General features: G+C 37.2%; 1 long non-coding RNA gene across 1 annotated transcript in view; it reads left to right on the top strand.

The window, feature by feature from the left end:
* Positions 1 to 2,814: 2,814 nt before the first annotated feature.
* The window catches only part of LOC122791293, a 95,940-nt gene continuing 84,636 nt past the window's right edge, over positions 2,815 to 14,118 (top strand). The window contains exon 1 of the long non-coding RNA XR_006363127.1: positions 2,815 to 2,967. This is a non-coding gene — a long non-coding RNA (uncharacterized LOC122791293). The remainder of the gene's footprint in view (positions 2,968 to 14,118) is intronic.

Consider the following 14,118-nt stretch of genomic DNA (forward strand, 5'->3'; position numbering starts at 1 on the left):
GAAACTGTGAGATCACAGGACAAAATTGCTTTATTTTTACCTGTCACACAAAAAGGAGTTGTATGTTTCTACAAAAGTGATACCCTCCGGTGGGCTGGAGTAATGGTAATATAACAATGTCTTATAAATGTTACATTAAAGTCAAAAGTGGGGGTACTGTTTGTAATACTAACCATGATTCATATCTGAGTTCAATGAAAACTACATTAAATGCAGTATGTGACAATCCAGTCTTAACTAAGCAATTGTCTATTAAGGATAGAAAAATGTTTCATGCAGGAATAACACGTATTAGTACCAAAGTAATGATTTTATTTGTGGGAAAAAGGCATATAAATGGTTACCTGAGAATTGGTCCGGCAGTTGTTTTTTGGGTTATCTGGTTTCAGCAATAAGACATACTGCAGAATTACCTTTGGGTAAAATACAAAACGTAAGGAAAACAGCTCGAGAATCTGAAGGTCCAGTTAAAAAAACCTGTGAATCCAGTTGGAAAAATCGAAGCTGGTTGAAAAGACCATAATTCAGTGAAAGACAAAAGTAAATTGACTCATATGGACTTGGGCAACAGTGTTATATCCAGGGCAGGAATACCACCAGCCTATGGAGCAGTCAAATCGATCTGGGAGCTGAAAAAGCTGTCAAGAAGTCATGAGCAATTTCCACCCTAGAATTGGTGACTGATAAACTGAATGCAATAAGAACTGTTGTGCTACAAAATCGAATGGCTCTTTACTTCACCCTAGCGGCAAGAGGTGGTACACGAAGAAGAATGCTGTGCTTTTATCCCTGAGGATCGTCACGAGACAAATAACCACCTAGAGGTAATTCAGCAAGTATCAGCAATGACTAAACCAGACCCAAACCCACTGACGGACTTTTTCCAGAATCTGTTTGGGGGGGTGGGGTTCCATCCTATTAAACACTTAATTGCTATTTGTGTGGGTATACTCCTAATAGGAGCATGTGTTTACTGTGAAATTCCCTGCATGAAAAGATTAATCAAAAATTTGTTAATATATCTGTTACTAAAACTTTTTACCAAAGTGTTGAAATTGAAAGATTAATTTCAGATGATGCTTTTTCTGAAATATAAAATAAATGACTTACTTAGCTGAAAGTCCTTGAAAAGGAAAAGGCTAAGAAATGAAATGATATTGTTTATGTTTCAAATAGAATGAAATGCATTAACAGGAGGGAGAATGTTAGAAAAATATATATTCACATATATGCTGCCTAAAAAAATGTATATTCACATATATGCTGCCTAAAAAAATATATATTCACATATATGCTGCTTAGGAAAATATGTATTCAAACATTCAGACATATATAAGTTGTGTGGTCAGATATATAGAGAAATGTGTGCTTTAGACAGGAATAAATGTGCTCAAATCTATATGGAGAGCAAAGGTTGAAAAATAGTATAATATGTAATGCATTTAATTCTGTTTTACTAGAATAATAGTAGAAATAAACTCGCATATTATTGCTTGAAGCATAAGCTGCAGTATAATTAAAAACTTGGCCTTGGCAGCGACCAGCTCGGCCTGGCTCATGGCTGTCAGTGAAAGATTATTTTGCAAAGTTAGAAAATAATGAATCTGTGTGCATGTGTATCTTTTCCTGCTTCCGCCAGAAGAATGGCCTTGTGCGCACTATCAGAGATAATGTCCAGCTGGTGAACAAAAAAGAGACAAAGAGAAGCATTAAAGAAGACATGCACCCATTGTATTCGAACTAATCTAAGAGCCTTGAATTGGCTACATCCTCGGAAGGACATTGTGACTGACCAGGTGCTTGCAAGGCTGTAATATTCTCATGGGAAAGTAACTTTTTAAAAATTGTAATATCAGCATTCTTTCTATGAATGATCATGATGTAAAAACCCTGTCACTGACCACGTCAGTGAGGTGGGCAAAAGCTGATTGCAAACAATATAAATGACATGTGTTTCACTAATAAAACTAGACAAAATTCTGTACAAGTTTGTGTATGGTTTTTTGCCTCCTAATGTACATTAGAGTATTTGTAAATTAGATACTTGAGTTTCCTGCATTACTGTCTGTTATTGACTGTCATTTTAAAAATGCCTAATGATTTTTACAGTCTGATTTTAACAATTTATTTAACAGGGTCCATCATGGGACCCATATATTTATATTTGTATACCAGAGCTATTTTACTTCCATTTGAAACTTATACCATAAGCAGGACATTTTGATAATTTGTATGGTATTCCAGATAACATAATGTCAATTTTAATTACATAAAACAAAATAAAGTTTAATTTGCAAGTTACTTGGGCAACTTATTTAGGAAATAAATAGATGGATCATGCTATCCCCAAAAAGTAGCTGCTTATAATTATGTTAAAAGACTAGTTTACTAGATTTATATTAACATTTACACACTTTTTTCATTAAGATGTTTTTACATGTAATCTAAATCTAAGCTCCATGTTTACTATGCACAGGAATAGTTCATGAGGGCACACACAACAAGACTGAAACAAATCAGTCTTTAGAGAAACCCAATCAGAATGACTGGCTTACTAATTAAGTTTGCTGGTGTTACAAACATTTCTGGTTTACTCTTTTAGGTGTAATTCTGCAGAGTCATATTATACCCATTTGCTACTGCGTAGCACACACGATTACAAAATGTGACCCACTACAAATCAAAAACAGTGACATCATGACAGAACTCTGACTTCTTCCATTCTAAGGCAGTTATTTTTTGAATCATCTCTGTACTAGGAAAATCACCTTTCAAAGTCATTTTTCCACAACAGTTAAGTATTGTTCACATATTTGTAACTCTCAGATTAAAGAATATGTACAATGTTCAGTGGCTTAATGCATATGTTATTAATTAAATTTTCTAACTGGTTGCAGTTGTAGCAGTGCAGTCTTGTCAGAGGCTGTAATTGTAGGAACTCTGCTTGATTTTCCAAAATTGTGTTAGGTAAGTACCAAAAGACATTACAACCTAAGTTGCATGTCTTGGAAGAAATTTTAAAAGGCATTCTTGGACAGTAATTGTAAAAAGTTATTTACATTTTTTCCAGTTCATCTCATGAAGCTTATTTTTCTTAGCCTCAGAGTTTCTAAACAGATGTAGAAATTTGTTTTGTCTTTAGAGATTTGCTTTTGTATTTATTTTAAGTGTTTTCGTCTTTATTACACAACTGTTGCTAATGTATTGTGTTTTCTTTCTCCTGGTTGATGTAAAAAACATAACACTTCCTACAAATTACAGCGGATCTGTTAATATTATGTTCTGTTTAATTATTCCTAAACTTACACTCTCACAGCTGCATGAGAAACTTGCTCACAAATGAAGAACAATCCAGTATTATATTGTTCTACAAAATATCACTTACAGTGATAGTGCATTATTATATGTTTCAGGGTGACCAACAACCTGCAACATTGTGTGCACAAAATGTAAGCAATCACTTTATCTCAGGCAAATGGCTATATGTTCTTTTTGGCCATGTGCACATTCATTCTTCTTATATAAAAATAATAGAAAATGGTCTGACACTGTTTTCCTTCCCAGTCCAGAAGCCTTTATCCTTCGCATAGCAAGCTTAAAACTTGAACTTCACCATGTGAACTTGTTATATGTTATATCAGCTTATGTATAAGGTGATAACAGAGAACACTGGAATGCATGGGAGTGCAGATCAAGAATGGCAAGTGATATCATCTCAATCTATTATTACCACTGGGTATAATATAAGTAATCAAAATGTTTTTCATTATTATTTAGCATATCTCTTGGTTGTCCCTGATTTTTGCTCAAAATAGTGTTCTGCCCCTTACAATCCATCCTAAAACTTACAATTTAGGGAGAAATGGAAGTGGGTTCCACTTACTAAATTATGGAAATAATTAGAGTTTTAGACATTTTTACTTTTGAAAATATTTTCTAATTCATATTCTCTTATTTTTTCAACTTTTCATGATATCATACTAATATTTAAAAAAGTGCCCCTGATTATTTTTGGATTTGTTCCTGATTCTGGATGTTAGAAAGAAGTTGAGAGCAATGTTACTGAGAGATCTGTTAATTTAATATGTCCCTCTGAAATCTCCCTGGAAATTGCAGACAGATTTTATGTATGCATTTATTTATTTATTTATTTATTTATTTATCTTTGTTTACCAGGAGAGTCCAACTGGGTAATATACATATTCAGTGGAGGCCTAGGAAGAAAAGCTACATTTGCTTACATTGCATTATATTTAGTTCCAGTTAAACACAGAGTAGTTACATTTCTATTTAGGTTTATACACATACAGTAGTTACATTTATAGATTATAAGATTTAAGAGAGGGAGAAGGGCGATATTGTACTTGGCCTCACCATTTCATTTTGCGCAGAAGTGGGCGTGTCGTGAACTGAGTGACAGATGCGGTGGACCCGGGCTGTGCAATAGTCTGTAAATTACGAAACTGGCCTGTGATGGTCCTAGTCTCAAAACAATCGTTTCACTGTGCGTTGAGTCAAACAGAACTAATTCAGGAAGTTTTATAAGACAGCAATACTCAGTGGCTTTTACAAGTATAGCTGTATTAATCACTATTACAAATAAGCCAGACTTCATGCTACGTTTTCAAAAGTCTTATCTATTACATTTACCTTTATATATGTTCCGGTCTGGTCTCAAAAGAAAAAAAAAAGTAGGTACAAATGTGTGTGTGTGTGTGTGTGTGTGTGTGTGTGTGTGTGTGTGTGTGTGTGTGTGTGTGTGTGTGTGTGTGTGTGTGTGTGTGTGTGTGTGTGTGTAAGCTGAAATAACCAGTAATAAAAGAAGTGGACATGAGAGCATAGAAAGAAAGTACCACAGTCTTACCTAAAGCTTCCTCCTCGGGGTCACAACATGAAGCACAGTGTACTAATAAAATAACTGTATTCAGAATAAGCACAGATGTAATCATTTTTGGTGATATTGTTCTTGTAAGGACTCCCCTTGTGAAGCTATTATTTTCTTTTTACATTTTATTGTGCATTCGGAGGGAATGCATATTCATGAATGACATATCATGGCGGTGGGTTTTGGGTGGGGCTTGCTATTTCACATCTGGTGAAGCCCTCAAGTTCAATATCACTGGGAGAAGTTACTAAAGAGAAAGCCCATGTGCAACTTAGTGGATTGCACAGACAACAGATATGTATAAAAATTGTTTTCTCATTTCAGTCAGAGGTTGAAAGTAGTTTGTTTAAGGAGAGTATTTGGAAAGTATTGCACAGTGAGTACAAAGTCCTAACCTGGTGATGAACATGTACAGGACCAGGACTGGTTAAGATGTTGTTTAAGCAGTTGTTTAAAACTATTGGGTTTGTCAGAGAGTTTTATTTGAGTGAGGATAGTATTCCAGAGTTTAGCAATGTATTGGGAGTAGAGCAGGTCTCCTGCAATATTATTTGACTTATTTGTGAGTAGTAAGAATTTGTTACTAGAACAGAGATCCCTTGCTTGACAGTAAGGCAGTAATATGTTGTTTAGTGCAGGACATTTTTCTAGACAATGAATCCGTTTTTGTGCTGTAATTAGTTGTGAATATGTTAGATAATTATTCAGTTCAAGCCAATTTAATTTCTTTAAACTATGATAATGGTGAGTCCTATGAGGGAGATTAGTAGCAAATTTAGCTATTTTATTGTAGCAGGAGGTGAGTTTCTTTCTTTGAGTATTTAAGTGTGTTAGGATAGGAGCAGAGTATAAGGGAGTTGGCAGTAAGAAAGTGGTGGCTAGAGTTTTACTTACAGTATCTGTAAGGAATCCATTTATCCCATAAAGGGAGCTTACTTTCTGGAGTGTAGATTTTATGGTGTTTCACTATATGATAGTCATATTTGAGATGGTCATCTATTATAATGCCTAGAAGTTTACTGTCAATTACAGTTTCAATGACAGTATTAATTGTTGCCTTTATGGTGAAAGATTGGTTTTGATTTTGGCATCTTTTTGAAGTAAAAAATCATTAACTTAGTTTTCTTGAGGTTGAGTAGGAGGTTTGATTCTTTGAGCCACATTTTTACAGATGAGAAATATTTAGGGGTAATGTCTTGACACTTATGTATTGTTGATGCTGCACATATTATTGAGTTGTCTGCATACTGAACTAAACTAGCATGGTAAGTGGAAGAGTGCAGGTTATTAATAAATACATAAAATAGGAGACAACCCAGGATTGAGTCCTGCCAGATACCTGTATTATCTAGTACAAAGGATGAGTAGGTTAGTTGCCATTTAATGGCTTTTTGCCTTCCAGATGGGTAACTAAGTAACCATGACAAGGAGTTTTGTGAAAGTCCTTTTGAGGAGAGTCAAATGAGTACTTGCTGGTGCGAGACAGTATCAAATGTCTTTGACAAGTCTAAGGACATGGTGGACACTATGTTTGGTTTATTAATTTGACAAAATGTAATAGAGTAGTAGTGGTGCTGTGCTGGGACCTAACGCCATGGCATGTTTGTGAGAACAGGTTATATGGTTAGGTATCTTACCAGCTGTATATGACTGCATTTCTCTAATATTTTGTTAAGGGGGAGATAACAACTATTGGTCTGTAGTTATTAAACTCTGTAGATGTGCTGCTGCCTTGGTGCAGCTGTATGATGTAGGAGTTTTTCCACAGTGATGGGACATATCTTTCTGTTATGGACCTATTAATTAGTATGGACTCAGAGAAGGCTATGATTTCTGTGGCCATTTTTAAGTAGTCTTATGGTAGTTGGTATACAGCTTTGGAGGTAGCTTTTAGTTTAAGGAGCAACTTCATTATGAGTGTGATGGTTACTGGAGTAAAATTGAAAAGCTGTGAGTGGTGATGGTTGGACCGGGGTAGAGAGAGGGAGTGTCAGATGTATTAGTGTCTAAGAGACATAATATTGATTGTATAAAGTCAGAATAAAACTGTGTAGGAGCAGAGTCTGTCATATTGACTGTTTTAGGAGAGGGAATGGTGGTCTTGCCAGGGTGGAGTAGTTTAATTAATGATGAGCAAAAATTATTTGGATTGTTTTGATGTTTTTCTTGTTGGTTGGTAGAGTATGTTTGCTTGTCCTGTTTGACATGGAGTTTTGCAAAGTCTCTAAGATATCTAAATTGCTGGAAGGCATTTAGAGTTCTATTTTTATACCATTTTTTTCTAAGCTTTATCCCTTTAGATAAATATTATCAGATATTGAGTCATTCTTCATACTGTTTACAAAAATGAATGAGTAATATTAAAAAAATGTCAATTACACATGTCCTTTTTCTACACATTATTAAGGTCCTGCCTTTGTTTTTTGAGCAATATATTTTGAGAGCTTGGGATGATATGATATGCAGCTGCTCATAGATGTTTCACAACTAATATAACAGTCGGAGACCAGTGTAACATACTTGTAATATCCACCACATCAACCCGCTATCCTGGCTGCATGTGTGGCCATGTCCTAACTGTGGCTATATTTAAAACAAAGAACAGAAAAAGAACAGCAAGTATACAGTGCAATTAGAAATATAGTCACGTTTTCTTGATTTTTATATCTCTAGTGCAAAATCTGCCCACTATGCTATATTTGCTTTGCCATACCACAGTATTTTTGCTTGTACTCTCTAATGTTTGTTCGGTGCAAAAATAAATCAAAACCGTTTAAAGAGCATTTTTCTTTTTAATTTTTTAACATTATATATAAAAATAAATATTTTTGTTTCCCACCTTATAAACAATGACTAAATATGCTCCGATGTACTCTTTCACATCAAACATGCTGGTACTGCCTCCTTCGCTCTGTTGGCAGGAAAGCTCTGAAGAGCTACATGCCCAAATTTGTCTTCTAGGTAGCTTTAGAAGTTGACCAGCTGTTATATCCTTGGCAGGGTATAACCCATATAGATAAGGCTACTGCAGCAGTGATAATTCGAACATCTACTGTTATGGTAAGTTTACTTTCACAACTGTACTCTCTCTCATCTTTTGAAAATAGCCAGAGGCAATTAGCACATTCTTCCTCACAGACTAAATCTACTTACAAAAACCAGGGGTGTTTGATACATCCTGACATCAAACAACTATAAATGACTGTCTAGATGATAAAATCTCAAAATCTTTTAGGCAATTTTTTTTCCGAGGACATGCAGCAGGTATTAAAAACATGTGTCTAAAAAAATCATAGATTAGTAAATGAAAAAAGGTTTTCTAGCCAAGAAGAGAGCTAGTTTCTCTGTTTCTACATTGTGTGAGTTATTATCCTCTGACCTGTCTTACTCCTCAGTCAAGGTTAATTTGTTGGCTGTTTCAGTGTATCTGCCACTGGATTTGTCCTCTTTCTATGCAGTCTTTTGTAAAATTGTTTTTCTAAGGAGTCTTGCATACATAGCCTCCTAGAAATTAGGTGGCTCCTTTTTGGGATTTTAATTATATGTCAGAAAAACAAACATGCTTCATTGGAACAAGCTTATCAAGCTGATTTGAGGTTTTTAACATGGAAAACAATATTACTAATTGCTCTCTCATCTGCAAGAAGAGTATCCAAGCTGTAAACTTTTATAGTGGGTTACCCTTATCTGTCTTTGGCCATAGTTAAGCTTTATGATTACCAGGGCCTTGGCATAGATATTCAGATTTGCTCTTCATTTGTTGACTTTGCTACAGGTTGCTAAGAATCTCCTTCCGTCTGGAGCAGTCCATTACTAAAATGTCAAAAATAAGTATTTTTTGCACTTCTCTTTTACATTTTAATTTTAATTTTATTTTAACAGTTTCTTAAGTTATTTCTTAATTTTCTGCACTTTATATAAAAAAAACTGTAGTGTCTACTGCTGCTTTAAGTAACTAATTGCACTGTATTACATTGTATCTGATAGTGGTAGGGCTTTTTGGGCAGTTTGTGTGGTCTTTTTACACTTGGGCTCCAAACTAGCTATTCTACATTAAGAATGTTTTTTTCTGCAATCCTGTGGCAGAAGTGTGCTGATCTAACCTGTCTGAGTTGGGGATTGCTAGTGGAAGGCTTATTGTGTGCTGTTTCTGATTGGAAGTTAGCCTAAAACTTTTATAGGTTCATGGGTGAATGCTAGGCTAACTGATGTGAAGGGCAATTTTAAGCCTAGCCAGTAGTCTGGGGTCAGGATCAAAACCTGCACCTTGTGTCTGAGAGGGGAAGATCTTAACCATTATACCAAACCCTCCCAACTTGTTTCTTTTTGCTTATATTTAAGCTTCACATTTGTGCAGTGCTCCTTTATGTAGAGTGACAGTTAGCAGTGTCCTGTATAGATGCAAAAGCCTAGAAGCTCATTTTTTCCATAAACAGCTGTCAGTGAAACCCTTGCAAGCGTTTCTGCTGCTCTAAGAGCAACTCAGTTGCACACTGAGCAGTGTTACCTTATTGATCAACCTTAGCCTACTCAAAATATAAGTCCCTCTTGTAGTCTTGAAGCTACCAGAAAAGCCCTGTCAAATTAACTCATTCCTTTCCCTAATAAAATATACAGTAAAAATCTACTATCAAGGATAGGCAGTCTCTCATCATTTCTCTGGCCAGCCTGATGGACATGGGCATCCTGAAGCAATGTAGCAATTGCCTCATATATACTGACAACTGCTTATTGCTGAAATAAAGAAATCTTTTATATGAGAGATGTAGTTACACTATGAAACTGGAGGCAAGACACTCACACAAGGACAAACTAAAAGCCAAACAGGTTGTCAGCACACACACACACACACACACACACACACACACACACACACACACACACACACACACACACACACACACACACACACACTCACTCACACACACACATCACTTCCCACACTAAACAAGGATATGACACATAAACACACATATGCAGAGGTACTCACTAGTAACTCACAAAAAGATCAGAGGCTTCCCAATCGAAAACCGCTCACACACACAACAGTACAAAAAAGAACCACAACACATAATAACACACACCAGTGTCTCAATAAATAAGCCAATAAGGCGTAACATCACAAATCCTAATGCCCCCTGGTCAATTAGAAGCAGACACAAACTACGACATGGAAGTGGCAATTTACATTCATAACTTGGAAACTGAATTGGTCGACTGGCATGTGGTCGAATGGCAGGTTTCAAGTTGGCAGAATGTCGAACCAAAAGATATAGACTACACTACAGTGAACTGGTAGTGTAGTTCACATATTTGGGTTTGACATTGTGCAGGGAGATTGCGGTTCAATGAGGAACAGGGAATTAGCCCATTTCCTCACTGTAGTGCAATCTCGGAGTTTGTTGTATTTAATGTGCAGGCAGTGTGGGGGGTGCATCCCTCCACATAGGGGTGCAGGGGGCATAGCCCCCCTTCAAAATAGTACAATTAATGTAACAGAACATTAACATGCATAGCAGGAGGCTATGTGGAATACATTGAACTATGGATGTCAATGTATTCATTTTCGCCTTGGTTGCTGTTTCGAAATTCCGAATTCAGCATTTTGGGTCAACATTGTGAATGGTCGACTGAAGCAGATTCAGAATTTCATTAGTAAACCTGATGTGGCACATAAACAAATGGCGGTGGCAGATCTTACCCTCTGTGCAGACTAGCCGTGGTAGCCTGGGATAAGGTTTTCAGCAAAATCTTACTATACAGGTAGCTTACATTCACACAGAGCAAGATGTTGTGGTAGACAAGCTGAGCAGGGCCAGAACAGTCCCTATCAAAAAGAAACTTAATCAAGGAGTCTTTCAAGAATTGATCCAGCTGTGGGGAATTCCTCAGATAGCTCTTTTTGCCTCCAATCTCAGCAATCATTGGGCAAACATTGGCTGCATGACTCCATTGAAAGAGGCATGGAAAACATGTTTCTTTTTTTACCTTTCTTTTCCTTGGACTGGGATTTCCCTGTATGATGTCCCCCCATTTCTCTAATATCCAGAGTCATTCTGAAGATTCAGAAGGACTTTCCAAAGACCATTGTGGGAACTCCCTTCTGTCACAGGCAACAGTGGTTCCCTCTTTTTTTTGAAAAAGGTCAGTGGTAATTGCCACAAGTTCCCTCATGTGTTGGACCAATTCACACAAGGCAGGGTATGTTTGATCCATCAAACTCCAAACAACTGTAGTGAGCTGTTGGACAAAAGAGTCCTAATACCTATTTACTGAAGGAGGCAAGACAATTTGCTACTATTAAATCATATATTAGCAAATGGAGAAGATTTTCTAGATGGTGCTAAGAAAACATCAGGACCCATTTAATGCTAGTGTTTCTCTTGTCCTACATTATGTGTATAAGTTACTGTTTTCTGGCATGTCATACTCCTCTTTGAATGTATATTTGTCAGATATTTTAGAATCATGGATCCTCCTCCTCCAGTGCATTCACATGTAAAAATGGTTAGAAAGAAGGTTTGCACACCAAGTCTCCTGGAAAACAAATGGCTCCTCCTTGGGATCTTAACTTTTTGTTGGAAAAATTAACTCTTGCTCTAGCTGAACTAGGTCATCTTGCTTACTTTAGGTTGTTAAGTTGGAAAACAAGTTTATTTGTTACTTTTGTATCTACAAGAAGATTATCTGAGTTGCAAGCTCTTATGATGGGTCAAGTTTATCTTGTTTCTCAGAGACCAGGGTCTTCTTTTGAACTACTCCTTCCTATATGCCTAAAGCAGCATTTAAGTTTATTTTAAACCAAGCTATCCATCTTTTTGTCTTCTTTCCATACCTAAAATGGGATAGAATGGATACTCCATATGTTGTATTTTCACAGACAAATCTGATATAATCTTGACAGAACTAAATCTTTTTAGAGCACTAATAAATGTCTTATTTCTTGTGAAGGTAAGAAAAAGGGAAATTTGTGTGAAACTGGGTAACTTCCAAAGGGGCTATTACCTTTTGTCTTGCACAAAACAACAAGGAAGTTCCAAGAAATGTCAAGGCGCATTCTACAAGTAAATCTGCTTTACCTGTGGCATTTTGGAAAATTGGATTCTAGAATTATTCTAGAAGCAGCAACTACTCCTGTGTATTTGTATTCGGAAAACCCTACAAGCTAGATCCCTTCTCTAGGGCAATTCTCCAGGAACTTATGGACCCTCATCATGCTTCCTCCTAGCCTGTTTAAGTTATGGACTTATGGACCCTCAACATGCTTCCTTCTAGCCTGTTTAAGTTATGGACTTATGGACCCTCATCATGCTTCCTCCTAGCCTGTTTAAGTTATGGACTTATGGACCCTCACCATGCTTCCTCCTAGCCTGTTTAAGTTATGGACTTATGGACCTTCATCATGCTTCTTCCTAGCCTGTTTAAGTTATGGACTTATGGACCCTCATCATGCTTCCTCCTAGCCTGTTTAAGTTATGGACTTATGGACCCTCATCATGCTTCCTCCTACCCTGTTTAAGTTATGGACTTATGGACCCTCATCATGCTTCCTCCTAGCCTGTTTATGTTATGGACTTATGGACCCTCATCATGCTTCCTCCTAGCCTGTTTAAGTTATGGACTTATGGACCCTCATCATGCTTCCTCCTAGCCTAAGTTATGGACTTATGGACCCTCATCATGCTTCCTCCTAGCCTGTTTAAGTTATGGACTTATGGGCCCTCATCATGCTTCCTCCTAGCCTGTTTAAGTTATGGACTTATGGACCCTCATCATGCTTCCTCCTAGCCTGTTTAAGTTATGGACATATGGACCCTCATCATGCTTCCTCCTAGCCTGTTTAAGTTATGGAATTATGGACCCTAATCATGCTATCTCCTAGCCTGTTTAAGTTATGGACTTATGGACCCTCATCATGCTTCCTCCTAGCCTGTTTAAGTTATGGACTTATGGACCCTCATCATGCTTCTTCCTAGCCTGTTTAAGTTATGGACTTATGGACCCTCATTATGCTTCCTCCTAGCCTAAGTTATGGACTTATGGACCCTAATCATGCTTCCTCCTAGCCTGTTTAAGTTATGGACGTATGGACCCTCATCATGCTTCCTCCTAGCCTGTTTAAGTTATGGACTTATGGACCCTCATCATGCTTCCTCCTAGCCTGTTTATGTTATGGACTTATGGACCCTCATCATGCTTCCTCCTAGCCTGTTTAAGTTATGGACTTATGGACCCTCATCATGCTTCCTCCTAGCCTAAGTTATGGACTTATGGACCCTCATCATGCTTCCTCCTAGCCTGTTTAAGTTGTGGACTTATGGGCCCTCATCATGCTTCCTCCTAGCCTGTTTAAGTTATGGACTTATGGACCCTAATCATGCTTTCTCCTAGCCTGTTTAAGTTATGGACTTATGGACCCTCATCATGCTTCCTCCTAGCTTGTTTAAGTTATGGACATATGGACCCTCATCATGCTTCCTCCTAGCCTGTTTAAGTTATTGAATTATGGACCCTAATCATGCTATCTCCTAGCCTGTTTAAGTTATGGACTTATGGACCCTCATCATGCTTCCTCCTAGCCTGTTTAAGTTATGGACTTATGGACCCTCATCATGCTTTCTCCTAGCCTGTTTAAGTTATGGACTTATGGACCCTCATCATGCTTTTTCCTAGCCTGTTTAAGTTATGGACTTATGGACCCTCATCATGCTTCCTCCTAGCCTGTTTAAGTTATGGACTTATGGACCCTCATCATGCTTCCTCCTAGCCTGTTTAAGTTATGGACTTATGGACCCTAATCATGCTTCCTCCTAGCCTGTTTAAGTTATGGACTTATGGACCCTCATCATGCTTTTTCCTAGCCTGTTTAAGTTATGGACTTATGGACCCTCATCATGCTTCCTCCTAACCTGTTTAAGTGATGGTGATCTACCCTTATAGACAAGGCTAATGTAACAAGTCATTAGTGTAATGAGGAAATTGTTGTGTAACTAAATTAACCATAACAATAAATATTCTAGCAATCACCACTATAGTAGCCACTCTCTTCCTACACCCCCATATTTTTCTATGTCTTTTGTTTCCAAGGTGAAGACCTTTACAAACTTTGACTTTCTGAAGGTTCTAGCTTCCCTCTCTCTATTGGCATGAAAACTCTCAAGGGCTTATCACCCAAACTATCTTTTTCCTTAGATCTGCTTGTGTTATCTTACAGTTTGGTTATGTGGAATGTG

The sequence above is a fragment of the Protopterus annectens genome, chromosome 17.part0, assembly GCF_019279795.1.
Source record: "Protopterus annectens isolate FY-2018-M chromosome 17.part0, PAN1.0, whole genome shotgun sequence".
Taxonomy (NCBI): domain Eukaryota; kingdom Metazoa; phylum Chordata; order Ceratodontiformes; family Protopteridae; genus Protopterus; species Protopterus annectens.